Raw genomic sequence first — 26,212 nt, forward strand, 5'->3', positions numbered from 1 at the left:
AAAACAGAAAAAAAGAAAAAAGCATGAAAATAATAAAGTGAGTGAAAAAAGTATGCTTCAATCTGCATTCAGAGTCCATGAGCTCTTCATCTGGATGTGGACAGCATTTCCCTTCATGAATCTTTTGTCCTTGTCTTGGATCATTGCGTTACTGAGAAGATCTGAGTCATCATAGTTGATCATCACACAATGTTACTGATATTGTGTACATTTTCCTGGTTCTCCTTTCTCTTTGCATCAGTTTGTACAAGTCCTTCCAGTTTTTCTGAAATCTGCCTGCTCATCATTTCTTATTGCACAATAGTATTCCATTACATTCATATACCACAGTTATTTCCTAATTGATGGCCATTCCCTCAATTTCCAATATTTTGCCACCAAAAAAGGCTGCTATAAATATTCTTGCACATATAGGTCCTTTTTCCTGTATCTTGGGGATACAGGCCTACTAGGGGTTTTGTTTCATCAAAGGGTATACAGTTTGTTGCTCTTTGAGCATAATTCCAGTGCTCTCCAGAATGGTTGGATCAGTTCTGAACTCTACCAACAATGCATTAGTGTTTCAATTTTCCCACATCCTCTCCTATATTTATCATTTTCAAACTTTTCTGCCATATTGGACAATCTGATACACATGAAGTGGTGCCTCAGAGTTGTTTTAAACTGCGTTTCTCTAAACAAGAGTGATTCAGAGCACTTCTTCATATGCCTATAGATAGCTTTGATTTCTTCATCTGAAAACTGTCTGTTCATATCCTTTGGCTATTTATCAATTGAGGAATGATTTGTATTCTTGTAAATTTGACTCAGTACTCTATATGTTTGAGAAATGAGGCCTTTATTAGAAACACTTGCTGTAAAGATTGTTTCCCAGCTCTCTACTTTCCTCCTAATCTTGGTTGCATTGGTTTTGCTTATGCAAAAGCTTTTCAATTTAATATAATCTAAATTATCTATTTTACGTTTCATCATGCTCTCTATCTCTTGTTTCATCATGAGTTCTTCCTTTCTTCATAGATCTAACAGGTAGACCATTCCTTGCTCTTCTAATTTGCTTGTGGTGTCACCCTTTATGTCTGTCATGTACCCATTTTGACCTTATCTTGGTATATGGTGTGAGATGTTGGTCCATACCTAGTTTGTGCCCTATTGTTTTCCAATTTTCCCATTAGTTTTTGTCAAATAGTGAGTTTTCATCCCAAAGACTGAGTTTATTAAATACTAGGTTATTTTGGTCATTTACTACTGTGTCTTGTGTACCTAATCTAATCCACTTATCCACCACTCTTTTTCTTAGCCCATACCACATTGTTTTGATGATTACTGCTCTATAATATAGTTTGAGATCTGGAATTGCTAGGCTATCTTCCTTTGTATTTTTCCCCATTAATTCCCTTGATATTCTTTGACCTTTTGTTCTTCCAGATGAATTTTGTTGTTATTTTTTTCTAGCTGTGTAAAATAATTTATTGGTAGTTTGATTGGTATGGCACTAAATAAGTAAACAAACTTAGGTAGAATTTTCATTTTTATTCTATTGGCTAGGTCTACCCACGAGGAATTAATATTTTTCCAATTATTTAGATCTGACTTTATTTGTATGAAAAGTGTTTTGTAATTGTGTTCATATAGTTCTTAGGTTTGTCTTGGCAGGTAGACTCGCAAGTATTTTATATTATTTGCAGTTATTTTCAATGGAATTTCTCTTTCTATCTCTTACTGCTGGGCTTTGTTAGAATATAATAGAAATGCTGATGATTTATGTGGGTTTATCTTATATCGTACAACTTTGCTAAAGTTGTTAATTATTTCAAGTAGTTTTTTAAGTTGATTCTCCAGGTTTCTCTAAGTATACCATCATGTCATCTACAAAGAATAATTGTTTTATTTCCTCATTGCCTCTTCTAATTCCTTTAATTTCTTTTTCTTCTCATATTGCTATTCCTAACATTTCTAATACTATATTGAATAATAGTGGTGATAATGGGCATTCTTGCTTCAGCCTGATCTTATTGGGAAGGCTTCTAGCTTATCCTCATTATAGATAATGCTTGCTGATGGTTTTAGATAAATACTGCTTATAATTTAAGCAATGCTCCCTTTATTCCTATGCTCTCTAGTGTTTTTAATGGGAATGGGTACTATATTTTGTCAAAAGCTTTTTCAGCATCTATTAGGATAATCATATGATTTCTGTTGGTTTTGTTATTGATGTGGTCAATTATGCTGGTAATTTTCCTCATATTGAATCAACCCTGCATTCCCGATATAAATCCCATCTGGACATAATGTATAATCCTTGTGATATATTGCTGCAATCTCCTTGCTATTATTTTGGATCAATATTTATTAGGGAAATTGGTCTATAATTTTCTTCCTCTGTTTTAGCTCCTCCTGGTTTAGGTATCAGCACCATGTTTGGTAGGACTCCTTCTTTGCCTATTTTTTTTCCAAATAGTTTATATAGTATTGGAATTAATTGTTCTTTAAATGTTTGATAGAATTCACTTGTGAACCAATCTGGCCCTTTGGATTTTTTCTTAGGGATTTTTTCTTCATTAATGGCTTGTTCAATTTCTTTTTCTAAGATGGGGTTATTTAGGCATTCTATTTCGTGATCTGTTAACCTAGGTAATTTATGTTCTCATAAATATTCATTGATTTCCCTGAAATTGTCAGATTTATTGGCACATAGGAAAAATATTTCCTAACAATTGTTTTGATTTTTCCTCCTTTGGTGGTGATTTCACCCTTTTCACTTTTGATACTCGACATTTCGTTTCCTTCTTTTTGTTTTTAAATCAAATTAACCAATGGCTTATCTATATTATTGTTTTTCCTCCACAAAACCAGCATCTAGTTTTATTAGCTCAATAGTTTTGTTTTATTTTATTTTTTTCTTTCAATTTTATTAATCTCACCTTTGATTTTCAGGATTTCCAATTTGGTGCTCAATTGAGGATTTTCCATTTGTTTTTTTCTAGTTTTTTTAGTTGCATGACCAAAACATCTGTCTGTTCTTTATCTATTTTGTTAATGCAAGAATTTAGAGAAATAAATTTCCCCCTAAGTACTGCTTTGGCTACATCCCTTAAATTTTGGTATGTTGTCTCATTTTTGTCATTCTCTTTAATGAAATTATTGGTTGTTTCTATGATATGTTTTTGACCCATGATTCTAACACTAACCCCAACCCTTACCCTAACTCTAATCCTAACCCTAACCCTAACCTCTGTCTATGTGTATTCCTTCTAGCTGTAATATTAGTGATACAATTTTTAGGAATTACAAGTGTCATCTTCCTATGTAAGTATGTAAACAGTTTAGCTCTATTGAATACTATGTTTTCTTTTCCTTTTTATCTATTTACGCTTCTCTTTGGTCTTGACATTGGAAATCAAATTTTTCATTTAATTCTGCTCTTCTCCTTATAAAAGCATGAAATCTTTTCATTTCATTGAATGACCATTTTTCCCCTTGAAGGATTATACTTAATTTCACTGGGTAAGTGATTCTTGGTTGTAATCCTAGCTCCTTTGCCTACCAAAATACCATGTTCTATGACCTTCAATCCTTGAATGTTGCAGCTGCTAAATCCTGTGTAATACTGATTGTGGCGCCTGAATATTTGAATCGTTTCTTTCTAGCCACTTAAAGTATTTTTTCCTTGACCTGATAGTTCTGAAATTAGGCTATAATGTTTCTTGGAGTTTTTACTTCGGTAATTCTTTCCTGAGGTGATCGATGGATTCTTTCAATGCCTATTTTGCCCTCAGGATATCAGGGCAGTTTTCCTTGATAATTTCTTCAATGGTACTGTCTAGGTCCTCCTTTTGATTATGCTTTCAGATATTCCAATAATTTTAACATTGCCTCTCCTGCAGCTATTTTTCTAGGTCAGTTGTTTTTCCAATGAGGTGTTGTACATTTTCTTCTATTTTTTTTTCATTCTTCTGAATTATTTTGATTGACTCTTAATGTCTCATAGAGTCATTAGCTTCCACTTGCCCAATTTTAACTTTCAAGGAGTTGTTTTCCTCAATTAGCTTCTGTACCTCCTTTTCCATGGGCCAATTCTGCTTTTTAAACAATTGTTATCTTTAGTAGATTTTTGTACCTCATTTTTCCATTTGGCTAATTCTACTTTTCTTTTTTCCAGCTGTTGACTCTTTTTTCATAATTTTCTGACATCACTCTCATTTCTTTTTCCAATTTTTCTTCTACCTCTCTTATTTGATTTTTAAACTCCTTTTTGAGCTCTTCCATGAGTTCTTTCTGGGCTTGAGACCACTTCCCATTTTTCTTTGGGGTTTTGCCCATAAGTGTTGTGACATTGTTGTCCTCTTCTGAGTTTGTGTCTTCCCTGTCACCATAACTTTCTACGGTCAGATTTATTTTTGTTCTATTTTGCTCATCTTTTTTGGCCTTTTTCCTTTCTTTTAAATTTGAACTGTCCTCTTGAAGTGGAAGGAACACTGTCTCAGGCTTCTTGTGCCATTTACCTGGTTCAGCACTGATGTTGCCCTAAGGTTCGTGGGGGACCCTAGTGTCTAGTGCTGCACTGCCGTGGTTCAGGTGTCACACTAGGGGGTAGCTGGTGCTTCTGGAAGCCATAGGAGGTCTGGCAGTTTACCCAGTGCTGAGCCAGGGTCCCAGTGCTGGTGTCTGGCATGTATTGAGGCTGGTGGGGTGCTCCTACAATGTCTTCTGCCTGCTTCCCCAAACTACATTGAAGCATGTGGCAGTCCTGGGGTGGTGGCTGCCTTTTTGCCTGGCTATGCTGGGTTACATGTGGGATCCCAGTGCTGGTGTGTGCCCATTTGCTTAGGAACCTGTAAGGTTGACATCTACTTGTTTGCCTGGGGCCAAACTGGCCTCTGGAGGCTGCCTGTTTACCTGGGGGGAGCTGAGGAATGTGGAGGTTCTCAGAGCTAGAGGCTACCCATTCCCCTGGTTATGCTGAGGCATGTGGGGGGTCCTAATGTGGGTTTTTGCCTGTTCTACCACACTGGGGCTCAGGATCTTCTGCTGGTTTGCTGGGATGCTTCCTGTCCTGGACTGTGCTCCCCTTTTACCAGAGTGAGATAGGTCTTTCCGGCTGACCTTCTAAGTTTCTTGGGCTAAAAGATTGTTTCGCCTCATTTTTTGCTGGTTCTGCTATTCCAGGATTTGTTTGGGGATGCTAGTTGATGGTTTTTTAGAGATGAATGTGGGAGAGTTACAGCAATTTCCTGCTTTCTCCACCATCTTTGCTCCTGTAAGTCCCCAATTAATGCCTTTTAAAGTACCCCAAGTTCTTGATTCACAGTCATAGTCAATTAAGGAGGCACCTCTTCACCAAGTTGTTAACTGACTGGAACTAGTTATAGCAAGTCTATTCATGTTCCAAAGGCCGTAGTGAGATAGCATCACCTAAGCATGCCGAACATACTCAAATAAACTGGGCCCATTGGCCAGTCTTCTGTTATACTCAGTATGAATTCTTAACTTCATGCCAACTCAGAATGAGAGAGGGCCAGGACCAAACAGTGATATTCAAAAGAGAAAATCATCCTGCAGAAAGTTTGTTATGAAGGGGGCAGCTAGGTGGTGCAGTGTATAGAGCATTGGCCCTGAAGTCAGGAGGACCTGAGTTCAAATCTGGCCTCAGACCAAACACTTGACACTTATTAGCTGTGTGACCCTGGGCAAGTCACTTAACTCCAATTGCCTAAAAAAAAAAAGAAAAGGAAAAAGAAAGTTTATCATGAAACCCAGCTAAACTCCATTTTTGTGAAAGCATCTATAGAATCTATAGGAAAAGAGATGATATATAGTCAAGAAATAGAATTTATCTGACATCAATTTTCTAGCCGTCTATTATCATCATCAAAGACAACATAACCAAATATTTAGATTCACACTTTTAATTCCTGGTGTATAACATGAGGAAGTTTAACTAGCAATAAATGTGAAGTCAACAGTAGAAGTTAGACCTGACATAGAACACAAAATGAATTCTAGTATATGCCAAGGAAGTCAAAATAAAAAATAAAGGTCTTAAAGATATAAGTACGTTTACATAGTACTTATTGTGGTAGCAAAAGGAAAAAAAAAGATCTGGAAACAAAATGTGTATCCATCAGTTTGGTAATGGTGAACAAGGTGCGGTACAATATACAAATGTATTATATTATTGTACTACAAGAAATGAGTAAGAAGAATTCAGGGGGAAAAGTCTTGGGAAGGCATATGAAATAATGTATTACAAAGTAAGCAGAACTAAGGAAACTATCCCAGAGATTCTTAACCCACAGTCTGCGAATGTTTATATATTTGTATACATATATCTATATGTATGAACAGATAGGTGATCGATATCTAGATTAATAGATAACTGTATTTAAGTATAATTGGTTTTCTTTGGAATCTTATGTATTTAATTTTCTGCACTTAATTTATGCATTTACAAACATAGTCTGAGAAGAGATCCAGAGCCTTCACCATACTGCCAAAAGGATCCATGACACAAAAAGGTTAAGAACCCCTGATTTATGACCACAATAACATAAAGGAGGGGAAAAAAATTGAAAGACATCAGACTCTGGTTAAAGCAGTGACCCAGTTTGACTTGAGAAGCCTGATGATGAAATATACTTGTCCCCATCAGGAGCAAGATAAGAGACTTCAAATGCAGAATAAAACAGTAATTTATTTGGTTTTTATTCATTTACCTTAAAAAATAATTTTGAAGATGACACAAGAACACAAATTTCCAGAAGAACAGAAAAAAATCACAGCCAATATATTGAGCCTGAGGAGAAAAAGGAGAAAATATCAACTACCAGCCCACATTGAAAGTGTTTTCACCACTCTCATATCTTTATGAGACACGGACAGACGTATCAAGAGTATCTCTGATTTAAAAAGCATGTACACAAACATATAAACACACATTAATTAGGAACAGGTAGCCTCTCACAGATAATTTTCTACAGCAGGTCAAATGTCCAGTCATGCCATTGTGTGAAAGGTTTGAATGATAAAAGATCCTCCTCTTTTTGTTTACTGATCACAAAAAAAAAAAATTGACTTTAGAACAAACACAGCCGAGATATGTTACAGTTCTTGGTTTTTTCCCAAGGCGTTTGTCTCCTGTATATATGCTAAGTTCTTAATAGATGCAACAACGAATTGATCTCTGTTCTACCATCCCTGGGTACACATAGCAAAAAAGGCGTGAAGTAGGGAGACATATGCTCAACATGAATGTTTGCCAAGATCGTGTAGGATATCCTGTGCAAAGTCCAACTGGAAGGATTCCTTGTAGATGAGCAGGTCCGTCAGATTCCCCTGTCTGTGTATGAAGTTGTGCCGGGTCTGCTCCAGAAGATGACACTACGGCGCCACAGTCAGCGATGAGAGGTTGGCTTAGGAATCCGCACAATGAAGAGTGGGAAAATAAAGCCTTAGGATGGCATGATAGGTCTTTTCAAGTATTTAAAGGGTTATCATATGGAAGGGGATTAGGATTGTTCTGTTGGGATCCAGAGGGAAGAATTAGGAGCAGTGAGTGGAAGCTACAAACAGTAAACTTAGGCTTGATGTAAGAAAAAATTCTTGACCATTAAAGCTGTCCCAAAGTAGAATGCCTCAGAAGGCAAGTAGAGACAGTGTGGTATAATGGATAGCATCTAGAATTTGGAGTCAAAAAGACCTGGGTTCAAATTTTGCCTCTGATTCTGTGTGACCCTGGGCAAGTTACTTCACCCTGTCTGCCTCAGTTTCCTCATCTGTAAAATGAACTGGAAAAGGAAATGACAAACCACTCCAGTATCTTTGCCAAGAAAACCCCAAAATAGGGTCATGAAGAGTTGGACAAAACTGAAATGACTGAAGAACAACAATTATCTGTATGACCACTTGGCAAGTGCTGTTGTCTTAGCTTTTGTATTTTGGGGCTGCTGTGTCACAACATTGACTCATAATGAGCTTGTATTCCACTATCTGGGATCCAAAGATCCCCAGATCTATTTTAGGTCAACTTGTCTAACTAAAATTCTTTCATACTTTTAAATTTTATTTATTTTATTCTGAACTTAAGAAATAAAGCAAGCATTTCCATAACTTAGAATAGAAAAAAAAAAGATGATTGCGTATGAAACCGCAAATCTAGTACGTACAACTTGCTATTCCTCTTTATATTTATAAAGCCAAGTGTCAGCCTTGCACCCTCCAGGGAGGTCTTCTTCAGGCTTAGACCGGACAACATGGCCTCTGAACTACTTTCCGACTCTATGATTCCGTAATTTTCTTTTTCAATTTTTCTTTTTCAGCATCTCCTCCTTGTGTACTTAACCTCTCTGATGCACTTTGAATTTACAGTTCTTATACACTAAGCATTTGACGTCAAATTCTAATTTCTGTTAAAGTTATTTGCTCCCCTTTCTAGAGAGTATTACCTTTAAAGACAGATACTGTGCATTTTAAATGATGTCATCATACAAGTGCCCTGCATATAGTGATAGCAAATAAGTATGTGTTGAATTAGTTTAAATATAATACATCTAGGCCATGTCCCTACGAACTGGCTCAATAACCCTATAAAAATCATTTGCAAGATATTTGTTTGGTACAATTTGCTTTCACTGAACTTAATAAGGTTTATGAATGCACACACAGACATAGACACACACACACACACACACACACACACACACACAATCGCCACTTCCTTTTTTTTTAAGTAGTCACAGTTGTAGTTCAAAAATCTATTTTTGAATTCTGTCAGGGATTTAATTAAAGTTCACTTGGTATGTAAGTTTCCGGGTTTATCATTTTCTTCATGTTGACAGTCGGTCAAACTTGTCTAGCTTGTCTAACTAAACTTACTAGTTTACTGGGTTCAAATCTTGCCTTTGATTCTGTGTGACCCTGGGCAAGTCATTTAACCCTGCTTGCCTCAGTCAGTCAAGTTGTTTTTAAGAACCCACTCTGTGCCAGATACTATGACAGCAGCTGGGGATTCAAATACAAACACGCGTGTGACAGTCCTGATGTTGTGGGGTTTGCAGAGAGACATTCTAAGTCAATGTTGCATATATGTGTGTATGTATGTATATCTGAGTTTGTGTACATGTATGTGTATGTCTATACACATCTATACATACATGTATATAATGCATTGTACATGTATATGTATCATACACATATAGTATACACATGCATAAAGATGTGAATGTGTCTGTAACCTCTGTTTGCTTTGGAAGCAGCTAGGTAATTCAGTACATCCACTGACAGAGCACAATTTCTGGAGTCAGAGAAGGCCTGAATTCAAATACGGCCTCAAACACTTATTAGCTATGTGACCTTGGGCAAGTCATTTAACCTCTATTTGCCTTAATCCACTGAAGAAGGAAATAGCAAACACTCCAGTATATTTGCCAAGAAAACCCCATGAACAGTATGGTCAATGGGGTCATGAAGAGTCAGCATGACTGAATAACTAAACAACAGCAAATGATATATACAAATATATGTATATATGCACATAAACATGTGCTCCTATATACATGTGTGTATATATGTATATGCACATATGTGTATTGTATGTGTATACATAGAATAACTACTCTGATTTGAGGAGGACTAGTAAGAACTGGGGGTATCCCCCGGAGAGTTCTGGAGCCTGCTTCTATCAGCTCTCAAGAGCCAATTGTTAAATTTTCAATGTAAACATTTATACCTCAGAAATTGTCAAATGCTCCAAATCAGAGCTTGATTTATTGTTTTGTTGATGGTCTAGACTTAAGACAGTGATGGAGAAAATGTGATTGAGGCAGATTAAACTTAAAAGTGTGTCATCCCTACATGCTTTGGGGGCGGGAAGCCAGTTGTTAAACTTTACCAGTAAACCAATAGATATCAACAAAAGCCTCTCGAATAAGGTGGCAGTTAAACTGAGCCCTGAAGGGATCTGGGAAACATGTTCATCCATCCTATATTTTCTTTTTTTTCTTTTTTTTTCTTTTTAGGCAATTGAGGTTAAGTGACTTGCCCAGGGTCACACAGCTAGTAAGTGTCAAGTGTTTGGTCTGAGGCCGGATATCCATCCTATATATTCAAAGATTATAACAGTGCTTCTTCTATCTTCTCCTAGTGCCTAGGAATATAACTTGTCTGGGCCTAGAGATTTGAACTCATTTAGCACCACCAGAAGCTATTTGGCTAGGATGACTCTCGTTCACCTTCAGTTTTAATTCTCTGATCTGTGTTTGTTCTATCCTCTCTAGCCTGAAGACTATTTTCCTAGACAGATAAAACAAGATATCAGTTGAGTGGTTCTACTTGCTTCCTGTCATCTGTTAACATTATACCATCTGCTCCAAGATATGGGTACATCCCTCCCTTATTGTCATAGCTCTAAACATAGTTTTTAAAAAAGAAAACAAAGCCCTTTTTATTATCCTGATTCCTGCAAGCCCCCACTCATTCTAGGCAGGCGTGTTTCCTAAGATGGTTACTGCTTGATTCTCTGTATTGGAATTTACTTATGGACTTCTTTCATACAATCATATCTGATGTCTGTCAATCTGAAAAAAATGTTTTGGGTCAGATTCCCCATGGCTAATTTGACTGGCAAAGTCATATGGCAAAAAAAAAAAAACCCATAAATATCAGTCCTTCCACCTGGGTAAAAAATGTCTTTGACTGAATTTTTTAGTCTGCTGCAGGTCACATGGGAGCACAGATCCAGAGTTGAAAGGGACCTCAGACGCAATCCAATCCAACTCTCTTATTTTACAGATGAGGAAAACTATAATACAGGGAGTTTAAAGGACTTGCCCAAACTCCCACAGGTAGTAAGCATGATAGGTATAATCCTCTGGCTTTAGAATTTGTGTGCTTCCCCACTAACATGCTACCTCCTGCTATGGTCACAGCCAGTCAAACCAGCCAAAGCAACAAGCATTTATTAAGTGCCTACTATGTGGCAGATTCTGCTGAATGCTGGAATCCTGAAGAAATGACCCATAACATGCTGTTCCTGCGCTTGAAAGAAGACTGTTGACGTTATGAACACAAACAGCATCCTTCAGAGACGGAACCCTTCACAGAGGCATATCAAGTGGAAGACTGTACCCACCAGCATAAAGAAGAGAAAGGATTTGAATCTGATCCCAGATACTGACTAGATGTGTAACCATGGGTCAGTCACATAACTTCTTTGAGCCCCAGTTTCCTCATCTGTAAGATGAGGATAATAGTACCCATTTTGTTTACATCACAGTTTAGTTATGAGAATCTAATTAAGAAAGGCACATACAGCACATTGTAAACCATAAAACATTATAGAAACATTTGTTATTACTATGGAATCATACATTCTGTGCTTGAGCTGACGAATGCTATCCAGTTACCTCTTACCAGGTCTATAAAGGATCTGAGGGGACAAATGCCATAATTCCTCCATTGTAGAGGAAGTAGAAGAGTTTGGTGATTTATTTGCTGGCTAGGATGTGAGCCAAAGAGCCAGGTATTCAGACCACTCCCATGATCCTGGTCTTGTGTTCTCTCCAGGCTTTCCTGTCCTTGATTGAAGAGAGTCAAGACACTTAAACCATTTCCTCAACATTCAGAGTCATGGGGGTTGGAGGGAAAGGAGGAGGGCAGTGAGACAGGGAATCTAGAAACATTTTGCTCCCAGGGTTTTTTCCTTCCATTTCAGGAAAAATTTAAACCATATCCAGTATTTCTTACTCACATAAACTTAAATCATTAAAAAAAATTAAAACCTACTCAATGATGTCCAAAAGTGCTTAAGTATTTTTAATCAGCCTTTTGTCCCGTGTCTTACACTGACTTTTCAAATGGTTTGGATTTGGCAGGTCCTAAAATAGAATTTTGCCAAGTGTCTTTTACCCCCTTAATTTTGAAGACCATGTGTATTTTAAGGAAAATTTAATACATGTGTTTCTAATTCATGTGCACTTAACTCATCAGAATGTTGTTTTGTAAGACCTGTTTGATGTTTAAGAAGCCCTTTTGGAACCTCCCTTTAATAACTCTTTTCAAGCCTTTATTCTTAGAAGCAGGAAGTCACATTTTGCCAGAAGTGAATGAATTTCAGCTCCTAAAGGTTCAAGTTTAGTCCCAAACTGCCTGCCTGAGCACCTCAGCTGTAACTTGCAAAAAATGATTTCTACCACCGCAGGAGAAAATTCTTAAAAGAAAGGGGGGTGTACTCCCAAACTTAAGAAAAAAAATAGAACTGTCTTTATCCATCTTCTTTTGTACATATGAAATTTGTCAGTGGCATTTGTGAAACAGAGGAGGATTTCAAATTAAATATCACTCTAAATAAAACCTGTAATTCTTAGTACAGTTGTAAATCTTTGAGCATTTTTGCTAATATTGAAATGCTGATGGGACTATTTGCTCTTATGAAAAGTAAAGAAAACAGAAAGTAGTAGAGCTTGAGCCAGAAATAAATGATAGAGAAACAGTGACTAATGAGGAAGGATGAAGCCAAATACTTGAGAGCCATCATTTACAGGGGGAATGGATGACAACAGCAGTTCAGTGCTTATAAATACAGCCTACCAGGGACTTTGATGAGTCTTTATCATAGGTCCGTGTGTCAAGAAATCTGACATCTATGAAATATGAGGATTAAAAAAGAACAAAGGGGCTCAAGATAAGTTGCTGTACCAAATGCCCTTAATGAATTCTGAAGACAAGAAAAACAGTGAAATCTCAGTGCTTAGGAAATAGTAATAATTACAATATGTATATAGTGTTTACTATGTGCCAGGCACTGTGCTAAAAGTTTTGAAATATTATCTCATTTAATCCTCACAACAGCCCTGTGAGGTAGGTGCTATTACTATCCCCATTTACAGCTGAGGAAACTGAGATAAACAGAGGTTAACTGAGGGCAGATCTGAACTCATGTTTTCTTGAGTCCAGGCCCAATGCTCTATCCATTGAGCCAGCTAGCTGTGGCACAGTGGATAGAACTGTGAGGAAACGGACTCTTTTGGCTAATATTTAATATCCCATCAGATTTATTCTGCACTTTCTGCCAAAGGCAGCCGATATACTTTCTGTTTGTCTTTCTTCCATTATTTCAGCTTCTCTTCCCTAGAACTCATGATCAGGGAAATGAACCCTAACGTCATGCCTAGGTGACTGAAGGGAAGACTGGTTAATTTCTACTACATTGGAAAGGTATTGGAAACCAATATAAATAAGAGAAATGAGTGATGATGGTCAATAAACAATTTTAAAGTGCTTACTATGTGCCAGGCATTCTGCTAAGCACTGGAAATATGAAGAAAGATCCTGCCCTTAAGAGCTTACAATCTAATGAGGGAAACAATGCAAACAATTATGAACAAACAAATTAAATACAGGTTAAATTAGAAATAATTGACAAAGAGAAGGCACTAGAATTACGAGGAATCAAGAAAAGCTTCCTATAATATACATGCAATGGGGTGTAGAAATCTATCCTGGGGTATAGGAAAATAGAAGAAGAAAAGGATAAGAGAAGTGAAGGGTGATAGAAAGGGCGACAGATTAGGGAAAGGGGTATTCAGAATGCACACATCTTGGGACGAGGGAAGGGGGAAGAAGGAAAAAAAAATTGGAACTCAAAATCTTGTGGAAATGAATGTTGAAAATTTAAAAATAAATTAATAATAAAAAAGAAAAAAAGAAATTAAAAAAGAAAAGAATGAAAATAAAAGCTTCCTATGGAAGGTGAGATTTTAGCTAGGATTTGAAGAAGCCAGGAAAGCTAGGAAGCGAGATGAGGAGGGAGAGTATTGCTTGAATGGACAACCACTGGAAATGCCCAAAGTCAAGAGATGGTATGTCTTGTTCTTTCTCTAGCCAAATTTGTACCACAGGTACTAATTGTTATTCTTTTTGTTAGCACTATAATTAATATTTATTGGTGGTGTCAGGATTTGGATTTTTCTTGTTTGTGTTTTTTTTGGGGGGAGGTAAGGATTCACTTGGGTTTTTGCTGTGCACTGAACAGAAGAGCATTAAAGAAACACAATCTCTGTGTACAAAGTTTATGTGTGTGTGTACATATATAGATGTTTATACATGTGTATATACTGTATATATACATATATGTGCTACAGGGCCAAAATGGACTTAAGAATAACTGAAAATAAAATGTCATTCCATCATTGAGATTTAAACCTTGTGTAAAAAAAGACTTTACCTGATTTAGGGACTTCTCTTTCTTTAATCTAAGAAAATGAAAAAAAGAGAGAGATATAGGACTGGAACATCAGGGAAGTACAGATCTAAGACCCAATCTATTTGGTGTGGTCGTTCATTCCATGAAATTGAGGAGAGTAGTTCCATGAACAAAATTCTCCTTCTGACTCTGCTTCACATTCGGAGCAATAAGAGATTATGTGGAAAGTTCATTATGATAGTCTTAAATTGTGTTCCTCTTAGCTTTGTGTTTTTTCTTCTGATTTTTCATTACTTTCCTCTCATTTTCTCTGATTTCCCCTCTTCTCTCATTTTTCCTTCCTTTCCTCTGTCTTCCCACTATTTCTTCTCATTCTCTTCTGCCCGTCTGTGTCTCTCCCAAATCTGCTTCTGTGCACCCTCTCATCACATTCCATCGTTCTTTGTCCCCAGGTTCACCTCTTCCCCTTGCTCTCTGCTGGTCTGGCCTGCTTTTTCTCTGTGCCTAAGAGCACAGAGGCAGCTGGTCTATTTTTCTCTTGCCTTTCCTACCATTCCCTCTATCCCAAGATCAGTGCAGTAAATTGTCAATGGCAAGAGCAAAAAAAATGAAATACCAATTAACTCTTGCCTGACTCTGCAGAAGAAAAAGAGAGCAACTTTGCCCACAATGTAGATGACACAAAATGTACACAGTCATCAGTAATTGGTTCTATGGATAGTCACAGATGCACTTGGCCTGGCTAGTGGTTTAATTATTCCATCAACAATTGAGCTGTCACCTGTTAATTATACAGCTATTCTTCCTGCTGGGACATCTAAACCAGCTCATCAGAAACAAAGCTTTATAATGGGTTGAGACACTGCTTCCAATCTTAAAGTTGGAAGGGACCTTAGACAGCAGCTAGCCCAAAGCAAAATTCTTTTCCAAAAAGATCATTTAGTTTCTTCTTGAACACTTTAGTGACAAGGACTGCTATGCTTTGAGGGTCAATCCATCCGAATACCAGACTCTACTAACTAGAAACCTCTTCCTTACATTGGAGCAAAATCTCTTTAACTTACAAATATTCATTAGAATTCTTCCTTCAAGAGCAACATAGAATAAATTTATTTCCTAGTCCATGTGACAGCTCTTCAAACACATGAAGACTGATACCTTGTTCCCCACCCTGCTTCCTACTGAATCCCCAGTTTGCATTATGGCTAGCCCCAGCCCTCTAGGCTCCAGCTGGTTTATTAAAGGCCCTCTTGAAATGGAATACCCAGAATTGAGAACAGTCCTCCAAACTGGGGCTGACTAGTTTAAAATACAAGGACAATCAGAGGAAAACTAAAAGAACCCAGATGTCCTAAAATGTTTATAGCAATTCTCTTTGTGGTGGCAAAGAACTAGAAATTGCAGGGAGGCCCATCAATTGGGGAATGGCTGAATAAGTTGTGGTATATGGTTGTGATGAAGTACTAATGTGCTATGAGAAATGATGACCTCAATGATCTTAGAAAAACATGGAAAGACTTGCATGAAATAATGAAGAGCAGAACCGAGAGAACACTACATACAGTAACAGCAATATTGTTTTAAGAATGACTTCGAGTGAATAAGTTTTTTGTTTATTATAAATACTCAAATTAACTGTAAAGGACACATGAAGAAAGATGCTATCTGCATCCAGAGAAAGAACTGATAAATAGAAGTATGTATAGAATAATTTTACATATATGTACCTATTTGCATCTAATAGTATCCATGTCAGGGGTGGGGATGGAGGGGAAGGCAAAAAAAGGAGAAAAGGGAAATTTATTACATATAGAAATTTATTATATATGCAAATGGAATAACAAATGATGCATAATAGATTTTCAGTTTCATATGCAATCATGTTTTCTTATACTATGTTATGGAAATGCTTGTTTTATCCCATAAATTTAAAAAATACAAAATGAATCATTCTAAATGATGACTGTGTATTTATAACTAAAGCTGTCATACAACATTAAAGATATTACTTTGGTAATTAAAAAAAAGAAGATTCCCATACTTTTCCTCTGGATGAGAAGTTTTTCTTAATGTCATCTAAGGTTTGATTAGCTTTTTAAGCAGTTTCATCATATGTTCAGCTCCTTTGGCATTCTCAGCCAACTAGATAACCTAGGTGTCTTTTTTAAGAAATGAGTTATTGTCAATCTTGATATCTCCAGTTCCAGACTTATGCCATTTATTTTTTTTTAATATGAATGCACAGGTTTACATTTCTCCCTACAAAATTTTTTCTGGATGTTGGCTCATCATTCTTGCTTGATGAAATAATTTTGAATCTTGATTCTGTCATCCATCATATTAACTGTCTTTCTCAAAATCATCTTATTCACAAATTTGACACATATGCTGTTCTTCCAAATCACTGATAAAAATATCAAATAGGACAAAGGCCAAAGATAGAGCCCAGTAAACAACATCACTGAAAAATTCTCTTGAGGTTGAAATAAATCCATTCTTCAACTTTCTTTTGGGGTAGTTGTCTGTTCAGCTATGATTCTACCTAACAAGCATTACCTAGTCCACATGTCTCCATCTTGCCAAACAATGCAAAAATATATGCTTTGCTGCTGGTGGGATATAAAAAAAATCAGGAAACAATGCCAAATGTCTTGCTGATATATTACATTTGGACAATATTCTTAAACACAACCTTTATCACTTTACCTATAGCTACTTATTAATACATATGAAGCCTTTGCTGACCTCTGCATTGGTGAATTATCATAACAGAAAAGATCCAGAGCAATAAGAGAAATACCCTTGACTACTGTTCTCTCCAGCAACTCACCAGTCCTCTCTAGCTGTTCTTCAACAGCTAATTACTAATTCAAGAGAATCTAGTTAATTATTTTAGTGTGAAAATCATACAATTTTAGGATTTTTTTTATGGCAGTTACCTTGGGCAAAAGTTATCTTGTCCAGTTATTTCTTACCATTTATAGATTATGAATGACCCAGAGGATATCAGCAGGGATTTCTGCTCTGCCTAATGCTTAGATCCAGGAAGGACTGTGGGCTTTCCCAATGGTAAATGAACCTTTTTCATTCATGGCCCTCCCTATAGAAACACAATTATCCCAAGGTCCCTGGGATTAGTGAAGATGGGAGCAACAATTGAAAGGGAGTCTCCAAATTTTACAAGATTGGAGTTTGGTCAGGAATTCTTGACTCCAAATATATATATATATATATATATAATATATATATATATATATATATATATATATATATATATATAAGTCATAGGGAATCCCTCCAGATTTTGTAGAGCAAGAAGCTCTATTGACCTTCATATTTGCTTTGCTCTCATGGAATCACATGGATCAGAACCCTTGAAAGGCTTCATTTCTACAAGTCAATTTTAATTTTTATGAATTCTCCGTAATTCTAAAACACATAATTAACTCTTAAAATGTCTCTGAATTTGCTTCTTGTTAGTTCGTAGTACATTCTTTACCTCCCTATACTTGTTTCATTGTTTAGTATATAGGATTGTTTATGAAATGAAACCGCATGGTGTCACACCACTTCATATTCAAATTATCATGTTTGAGCATTTGTCAGAAAATAAACACTTGATTATTTTTTCAGTTTTCATGGGAGTCTAAAAGCAGTTCTATTTGATTCAGTAGATAAAACATGCAAATAAGATATTTGGGGAGTGGAAATGAGTTTAAAAAGATTGCTTTGGAATACTACATGCTAAATAATAATTTGCTGCTTCAAAAATAAGTTTTTTTCTTATTTTTAAGCTACCTCTGTTTTGAGAAAACATTTTCAGAAATTGTGTAAGTAAAAAATGCAAATGATTTCCAATGATCCGTAAATATCGTGTTATAGAGGTGAGGCAGAAAGATGAGAGAACAATCATAATGGTGAGACAGGTTAACTAGAAAAATGTTTCATTTCTTTTAGGTAAATAAGGCGGCATAATGTTAGTCTACAAGACCTTCATTGTGCTTGGGAGAAGATGTAAACTCTGTTTTTATTTTTCCACTGCAATTCTGTGGAATCTGGCATCCCTTTCCTGAGAAAGGAATCTGCAGGACCATTGCTAATGCAAGGTTTTTTTTAGCCTTGGTTCATCACAACCCGCTGTTTGTTTTCTCTGGAATGTTAATTTCTAATTCAAAAAACCTGCTCAGAGAATAAACACTGAACTCTTCAAGATTATTTTTAAATAACTTCTTAGTTGCTTAGTTAATTTCAGTGTTTGTATGCTGGATTGGCAGTCAGTTCTGAAGAATGAAGTCCTCTATTTAGCCATGGTTTAGAAACAGTATGGTAAAGGCTTTCCACAGGCTTCTCCAGTCTGCTCCAGTTTAGTGTCTCACATGAGTTACCAGAGAACTTACGTTAGGAGGTAAAAAGGTAGCTCATTTTGTGGTCCCATTTGATCCTTAGCTTCTCAGCTAAGTAATCAATTACAATAATTACTTTGATTGTACTTGCTCTCTGACTATGGAGATGTTTGTTAGGGGCAAAGATAATACCACTCTCCCACCAGCAGCAGAACATGTATTTTTGCCTTGTTTTTTCAGGAATGGAACACGTTCCTTACTTCCTCAACCCTCCTCACTTTGTTCAAGCTGTTTGTTGCATCAGGAATGACCTACCCAAATGTCTTTGCCAGTTAAACTTAACTACCCTTAAGAGCCCAATTCAAATGTCACCTCCAAAAAAATTTCCCTGATCCTCGAAATGAATATCTCTTCTTTTTCTGAAATCTCAAAATATAGCATTTATGCTTCTTTTAAGCCCTGATCACACTGTGCTTTGAATCATAATTATTTGGCTGCCAAATAAAACCCGTGCCTGATGAGCCAATCAAATTATACCACTTGCCATTTTCTCAGATATTCTCTGTTTTTTCTTTCCTCCATACTTTTGCATTCCTTATGTCTGTAATAGCCATTTTCTCCATATCCCAATTTTATCAATCCTTTAAGCACTAGTTCAAATGCTGCTTCTCATGACACCTCCCATCACCTCCCAGACCAAAAACAATATCTCCTTTCTTTAAAATCTACATTTGCATGTCTTAAAGAACTTTTCACATTTAGCCTAGTATGATAATTCTTTATATATACTCTACATCTTGACTAGACCACAAAGCTACATGAAGTCAAAGAATGTTTTATTCATCTTTGTATTGCCAGAAGTGCATATTACAGGTACTCAAAAATGTTTGGTAAGTGCATTTTATTTGGTAAGTGCATTCGGTAATGCATTTTATTTGTTATCTACTACCTGCCCTACCTTAGGTTATAAGCTCTTTGACATAAAGGACTACATGCTTTTCATCTTTCAATCTCACATTGCCTCATTTATGGTAAGTGCTCAAAGAATAATTATTGATTAAAGGAATGGATTAAGGAATAGTGATAGATTTGCATTAATCTGTTCACACTCTCTTACCCAATCTTCCTTTTGACTCATGGAATATCATTTCAAGACAAGATAATAAAACTAACTGGCATGTGTAAGAAGGCATACTAATGTGTTGCAGGTCCAAAGTAAATTCACATTGCATACCTTGTGGACCTTTTGGGGGAATAACCAGATTCAAACTATGTCTAATGAACATCCCACACTACCTTTTTCGAAATCAGATCCCAAAGATTCCTCTAATGCCATTATTGGTCTACTTTATCCCCTAAAACTACCCCACAAGGAAGAGCTAGACCTCTGAGATTCCACCTTTATTTGACCAGAAGACATGCCAACTCACTCAAGGTGACTATAATCTAAGATTGATTCATCAGGTAGTATTTGTTGAATTTATATATATATATATATATATATATATATATATATATATATATATATATATATATATACATGGTTGTAGTCAGAATCCATGACTGTTTATGTGTACAACCAATATGAGGATAGAACTGCATGCTTGTACGTAATTTATTACTCTGAATTCTTATTCTCAGGGCCTTTTGAGGTCCAATTTCTGATAGCCCTAACTACTCTGAACAAAAGATCTCTACTAATGCAATTTGTTCAATCCACTGGGTTTTTTTTTGTTTTTATTTCCAGCCTGAGACATCATATTCACCCCACTTTGCCTTGGAAGTCTCCCTAATATCTCAGATCATAGCTATGTACTATGATTTTGATGGCTCAGTGATCTCTCCCATTTTAGTTCTTCTGATATCCAAGATCCATGTTAAACTTCCTATACAAAATCTTATACCATCTGTTGGATGTGCCAACAAACTAGACTCTGGTCCAACCCATCTTCTTTGCTCTGAAGTCTGGTGGCACATGATGGTACATGAACTATGTTAATTAACTTTCATAAATCCAGGATTTTTTCCACATCTGTCCTAGTCACAATCCTTGGGTTCCTCCCATTATCAGCTATAAAAGCAATGGTACAGCACCACCTTCTGGTGAACTTCCACTTAGCCAGTGAGTCCTCCATTCCCAAAGAGGGCAATTGGCTTTATTAGCTTCATGCTCTAGGGATCCATTCTGGAAATATCAGCTTACCTATGTAGTCACACAGCTAAGAAAGGATTATAGGCTTAAAATTATCATGCAAACAGTATTTGTAGAAAGTTCACATATTCAGAGTTGCATTCATAAGTGGTGAAAGTATAAGGATACCATTTATTGTAACATCCTTATACTCTTTAGGGGTAGAGTAGAGGGACAGGATAGGCTCCATAAATATACTGAGTTCTGTTAACATAGTGGTTCCATTTCTGAAAATATCCTTTTGCCACTACCCCACTTTGGACTTTACCTCTAGAGAACTCTCAGTGAAGAAATTTCTGTTGCTAATGAATATCAAATCGTTCTTCTGTAACATAGTCTCAGAATTACCCAAGATGCTAAGAAATTAAGTGATTTGCCCAAGGTCACTCAGCCAATGTGTCAAAGGTAAGAAGCGAACTCAAGTTTTTGGCTAGTTTTCTATCCATTACCCCCATGCTGTATCCATCTAGATTGATCAGCTAGGCGGCATGGTAAGTAGAGCACTTGGCCTGGAGTCATAAAGTCTGGAGTTCAAATCTGGCTTTAGAGATTTACTAGCTGTGTGACCCTGGACAAGTCACTGAGCCTTTGTTTGCCTCAACTTCTTCATCAGTAAAATCAGAATGATAACAGTACCTACCTTCTTGGGTTCTTGGTAGGATCAAATAAGATATATTTATAAAGCACTTAGCACAGTGTTTAGTACTTAGTAGACTATATAAATATTAGCTATCATTAGCTATTATCGAAAGAGATAGGTTTCGTGCAAACCCCAGTGGCCACAGTTTGGATTTGCAAATTTAAATTAAACTGGATATAAAACCACATCACTAGATAGACTTCATTAAGTTGAATTACATGAATTCCCTTCTTGTACTCCAATTCCTTCACATGGCAAAGATTAATTTATAGAGTGTATGTGTTTTTAGCATCTGTGAAGTTCTCCTGTTGATGGTTCCATGGAGAATAAAGCTGTACAAGTTGAAATGTGAATGAAGTAATGCAGTCATTAAGAAGAGAATGCAAACATTATTCCCTTAATTATTTTTCCACACCTGCATTTATGAATATCATTGGGAGGCGATTGGGGGGAGAGGTGGTATATGTTCAGTAATTAAAGAAGTTGCTGTACTGACCCAGTTGGAGATGAGTCATTCCATGGTTCGCAGAGGCATAAGGGAAATGAAAGAGCTAATATCAGAGTACATATAAAATCATGCTGTTGACATTCATTTAAAAATATATTAATTCTGGCTATGTTAATGGGCATTCATTTATGTCATATTTTATATTGAACTTTAACATTATTTAGATCTTTTATTAACTTAGAAAAAAAGAGAGATAATGTGACAAATTAATAGAGAGACAGCCTTAGAGTCAGACTGACTTGGATTCAAGTCATGCCTCTGATATATGTGGGCTGTGTGACCCTGAGCAAGTCAATTAACCTCTTGGTGCTTTGGGGAACTCTCTAAGACTGTAAGTTTCAGAGTAGAAACACATCTGCATTGGTAAAGACAGTTTCTTTATCATGAGTTCTCTATACCATTAAAATCACAGACTTATGCCAAATAATGATGACAAAAATAATAAAAATCATGGAGCAGCTAGGTGTATAGAGCACTGGCCCTGGATTCAGGAGGACCTGAGTTGAAATCCAGCCTCAGACTCATAACACTTACTAGTTGTGTGACCCTGGGCAAGTTACTTAACCCCATTGCCTAACCAAAAAAAAAAAGTCACAAAAGTAACAAAAATCATAACATCCTCAAAGCCCAATTCATCATCCATACCATAGGAGATGGGGGAGATACAGTAGCACCATAGGAGAAAGCCAAGCAGGGTCAAGCACAGCAGCAACTTTGTATGTCCTGAGACTGCTCTGCTATTTATGAAGGCCTGGCCTGAACCTTGAAATCTTGGCTAGTTGGATTCCAGGGATGCCACCACTTGGATTAACACTCCAATAAATGGGTGATATATCTGCTACTAAGAGCTAAAGAAACAAAGGTGGCAGCACAGGGTTGTAGGCTGGTCTTACTCAAAACCATTGTGATGATCAGTTTGAGATCGAGGACAGCACAAGTCACACTGCTTTGTGTGCCATATATTAGCATGAATGAAAAATTCCAGTAACTCACATGCTGCATGTGTTCTAGTGTAGATAGCATTGCCCACTGGAACAGATAAACTGTGGGTATGCATGAAATAGACTAATGACCTTGATTGTTGGTGGATATTACTGTGTGACAAAATAAGCAAGAGTTTCATATTAGGGTTTTTTTTGTCAGTGCACACCCAACTCCAAGTCAAACAGTGTATTGCTCACCAACGCAGAGCAATCATTAAAAATTTTTTAAAAAACAAACAAAAAAAGAAACATCATCACTAAGGTGAGGATTGGAGGATATAAGAAATGAAATCCAAAAGCTAGTAAAATCTAAAGAGGGAAAAGTTGAAGACACTGAGGTCATTGAAAATTTTCTCTTAATGTAAGATCCAGACATTTTACCTAATAATAAAACAAATGACAAAACATTTCAAATTATTCTGAAAAGGAGATGGACATACTTGGACTAGAATTAAAAACAAAAATTCCTGTTCAGCTTAACTATATGAATCTAACTAGCAGACAGATTATACCAAAACAGTAATATTTTTAAAGCTATTATCTACTACATCTATCATGAACAAAAGGATGATAAAACGTGTAGAAACATTTCAGGATCTGAACACAGTCCTTGGAACATAAAGAAAAATAAGAGGAGAGGAATATCCTTCTCAAGGAATACCCCTAAGTCCAAGTGTCAAACACCATGCTAAAAAATCAATTTGAAATAGCAGTTAAATACCTGCAGGTGATGGAAAATTATCTAAACAGTTAATTGGTATGTACAGTAAAAAACTTGAACACCAAATTGCCTAATTTAAGGCAACAAAAAAAAATGTCTAGGGAATGTAGAAATGAAATCATCAATGACATAAATTAAATTGTTATTTCAGGACTTGAGATCACTTAATGGCCTCTGAATCTGTTTCCATCTGGTAGCTAGATGATACAGTTTTGTTTCTTTTACAACATATAAAACTTCATTAAAACTATTTAAAAGTTGTACAACAGAGGTGAGATCAAATAATTGTTTTTGGAATAGGGAGAGGTATGAAGAGACCTCTAGCAAATAGCAGCTGCAAACACTTTATTTTCTTCTCCATGTCAAGAAGGCTACATAGACATTTTAAATATATAACATAAAAGGGTTTTCTTTTTGAAAGGCAAGCATTGAGCCATTGCCATTGGCTGATACTAATTACTACTTCACCCCCACAACCTCTATCCCTTTCTAAAGGCACATGGCAGACAAACTCTACTCTGAAAAAACCATAGCCTATATCTAATGTCTCTCTCACTGGTATAGTGGGAATTATAGGCCTGACCTAAAATGGAGTTTAAACACGAGCAACATTTCTTGGCAATTATTTAAGACAGTATCACCCTCTTCAAACTTGTCATAGGCCACTGGGAGCTTAGGAGGAAAGAAGCATTTGTTGAGGACAAAGACACCATGTTTAATGAAACAGCCTATGCGAGAGTCTGCTAAAGGGGCAGAGTTGTCTTGGTATAAGGTTAGATAGAGTTCTGGGCCTGATATCAGGAAGACTTGAGATAAAAGCCAGCCTCAGGTACTTACTAGCTGTGTAACCGGGACAAGTCACTTAACCCCTGTCTGCCTCAGTTTCCTCAATTGTAGAATGTGGATCATAATAATACCTAATTAAGAGGATTGTTGTGAGGATCAGCTGAGATAATATCTGTATAGCACATAGTGCCTGGCACATAGGATACACTTGATAAATACGTATTCCCTTCCCTTCCCCACTTGAGGAAAAAATAGAATGTGAAGTGAGAAATAACCCCAGTGAAAAGAGGATGTGGAAAATATCTTGCCATCCATATGGTCACAAGGCCAGCACAAGACAACACAAGCTAGGTAAAATGTTAACATAGTGAAGAACTTCAATTATATCAAGGACAATTATCAGAACTCTAACTTCTCAGCAAGATGCATAATTATTGTCTCAAATGCTTTAAAATAACCCAGGAATTATTAGCAAAGCTTTTTGCCATCATTTTCTCAGACACAATCCTTTACCTACTCCACCTTACAGAAGGCATCACCAAAAGATTATCAAAAGATGAAAAAAGTGAAACATCTAAATATAAGCCAATTATATGTTTATATATCTATACAAAATATTCACAACTTTGATCTCTAAAAAAAAATCTCTGAAGCCCTATAAAAATAATAATTTGGATAAGAATCAAAATTTGTGCACATAAAAATCCTGGGTATATAAAGAGCAACTAACTATTGATTTGGTAATTATTGAAAGTCATTTGTAAGGATGGCAACGCTAATGGAACTGATGAGCCCTTTTGTTTACCTCTCCAAGATGTCTACAGGATTGGCGGTATTAGTATTGTACTTGTTGGCCAAGTGGAGATTGGTGTTCTAAATCCAAGCATGGTGGTCACCTTTCCCCCAGTCAATGTTACAACTGAAGTAAAGTCTGTTGAAATGCACCATGAAGCTTTGAATGAGGCTTTGCCTGGGGATAACAGTGGTTTCAATGTCAAGAACATGTTTGTAAAAGATTATCACTGTGGTAATGTGACTGGTGATAGCAAGAATGATCCACCTATGGAAACAGCTGGCTTAACTGCACAGGTCATTATCCCACACCATCCAAGCCAAATCAGTGCTGGCTATGCACCTGTTCTGGATTGACACACTGCTCACATAGCTTGCAAGTTTGCTGAACTGAAGGAGAAGATTGATCATCGTTCTGGTAAGAAGCTGGAAAATGGCCCCAAATTCCTGAAATATGGTGATGCCGCTGTCGTTGACATGATTCCAGGCAAGCCCATGTGTATAGAGAGCTTCTCTGATTATTCTCCTCTGAGTTGTTTTGCTGTCCATGACATGAGGCAGCCATTGCAGTTGGTGTCAACAAGGCAGTTGATAAGAAGGCTGCTGGAACTGGCAAGGTCACAAAATCTGCCCAGAAGGCTAAATGACTATTCTGTACAACACCTGCTACCCCAGTCTTAATCAATGGTGGAAGAACAGTCTCAAAACTGTTTATCTTAATTGGCCATTTAAGTTTAATAGTAAAAGACTGGTTAATGGTTACGATGCATCATAAAAACTTCAGGAGGAAAGGAATGCTTTTGTGGACCATTTGGTCCATGGAATTCTTGGTTTTTAAAATCAGTAATTTTTAGATGGAAACAATTTGACCAAAAATATGTCACAGAATTTTGAGACCATTAAAACAGCTTAATGAAAGAGATAAAAAGTAACCTGAAAATACTATAACCTTTCTACTGAGAGTTGATTATCACAAAACTTTTGATTCAGTTCTGCAGTCACAGCTTATTCACTGCAAAAATACACGTGTAATGTGAATGATGTTCACATG

General features: G+C 36.5%; 1 pseudogene; it reads left to right on the forward strand.

Annotated features, from left to right (window-relative positions):
* Positions 1-25,808, forward strand: part of LOC110198533 (elongation factor 1-alpha 1 pseudogene) — a 97,168-nt pseudogene extending 71,360 nt beyond the window's left edge.
* Positions 25,809-26,212: the final 404 nt, after the last annotated feature.

The sequence above is a fragment of the Phascolarctos cinereus genome, unplaced genomic scaffold (genome assembly GCF_003287225.1).
Source record: "Phascolarctos cinereus isolate Bilbo 61053 unplaced genomic scaffold, phaCin_HiC Scaffold_4;HRSCAF=312, whole genome shotgun sequence".
Lineage (NCBI taxonomy): Eukaryota > Metazoa > Chordata > Mammalia > Diprotodontia > Phascolarctidae > Phascolarctos > Phascolarctos cinereus.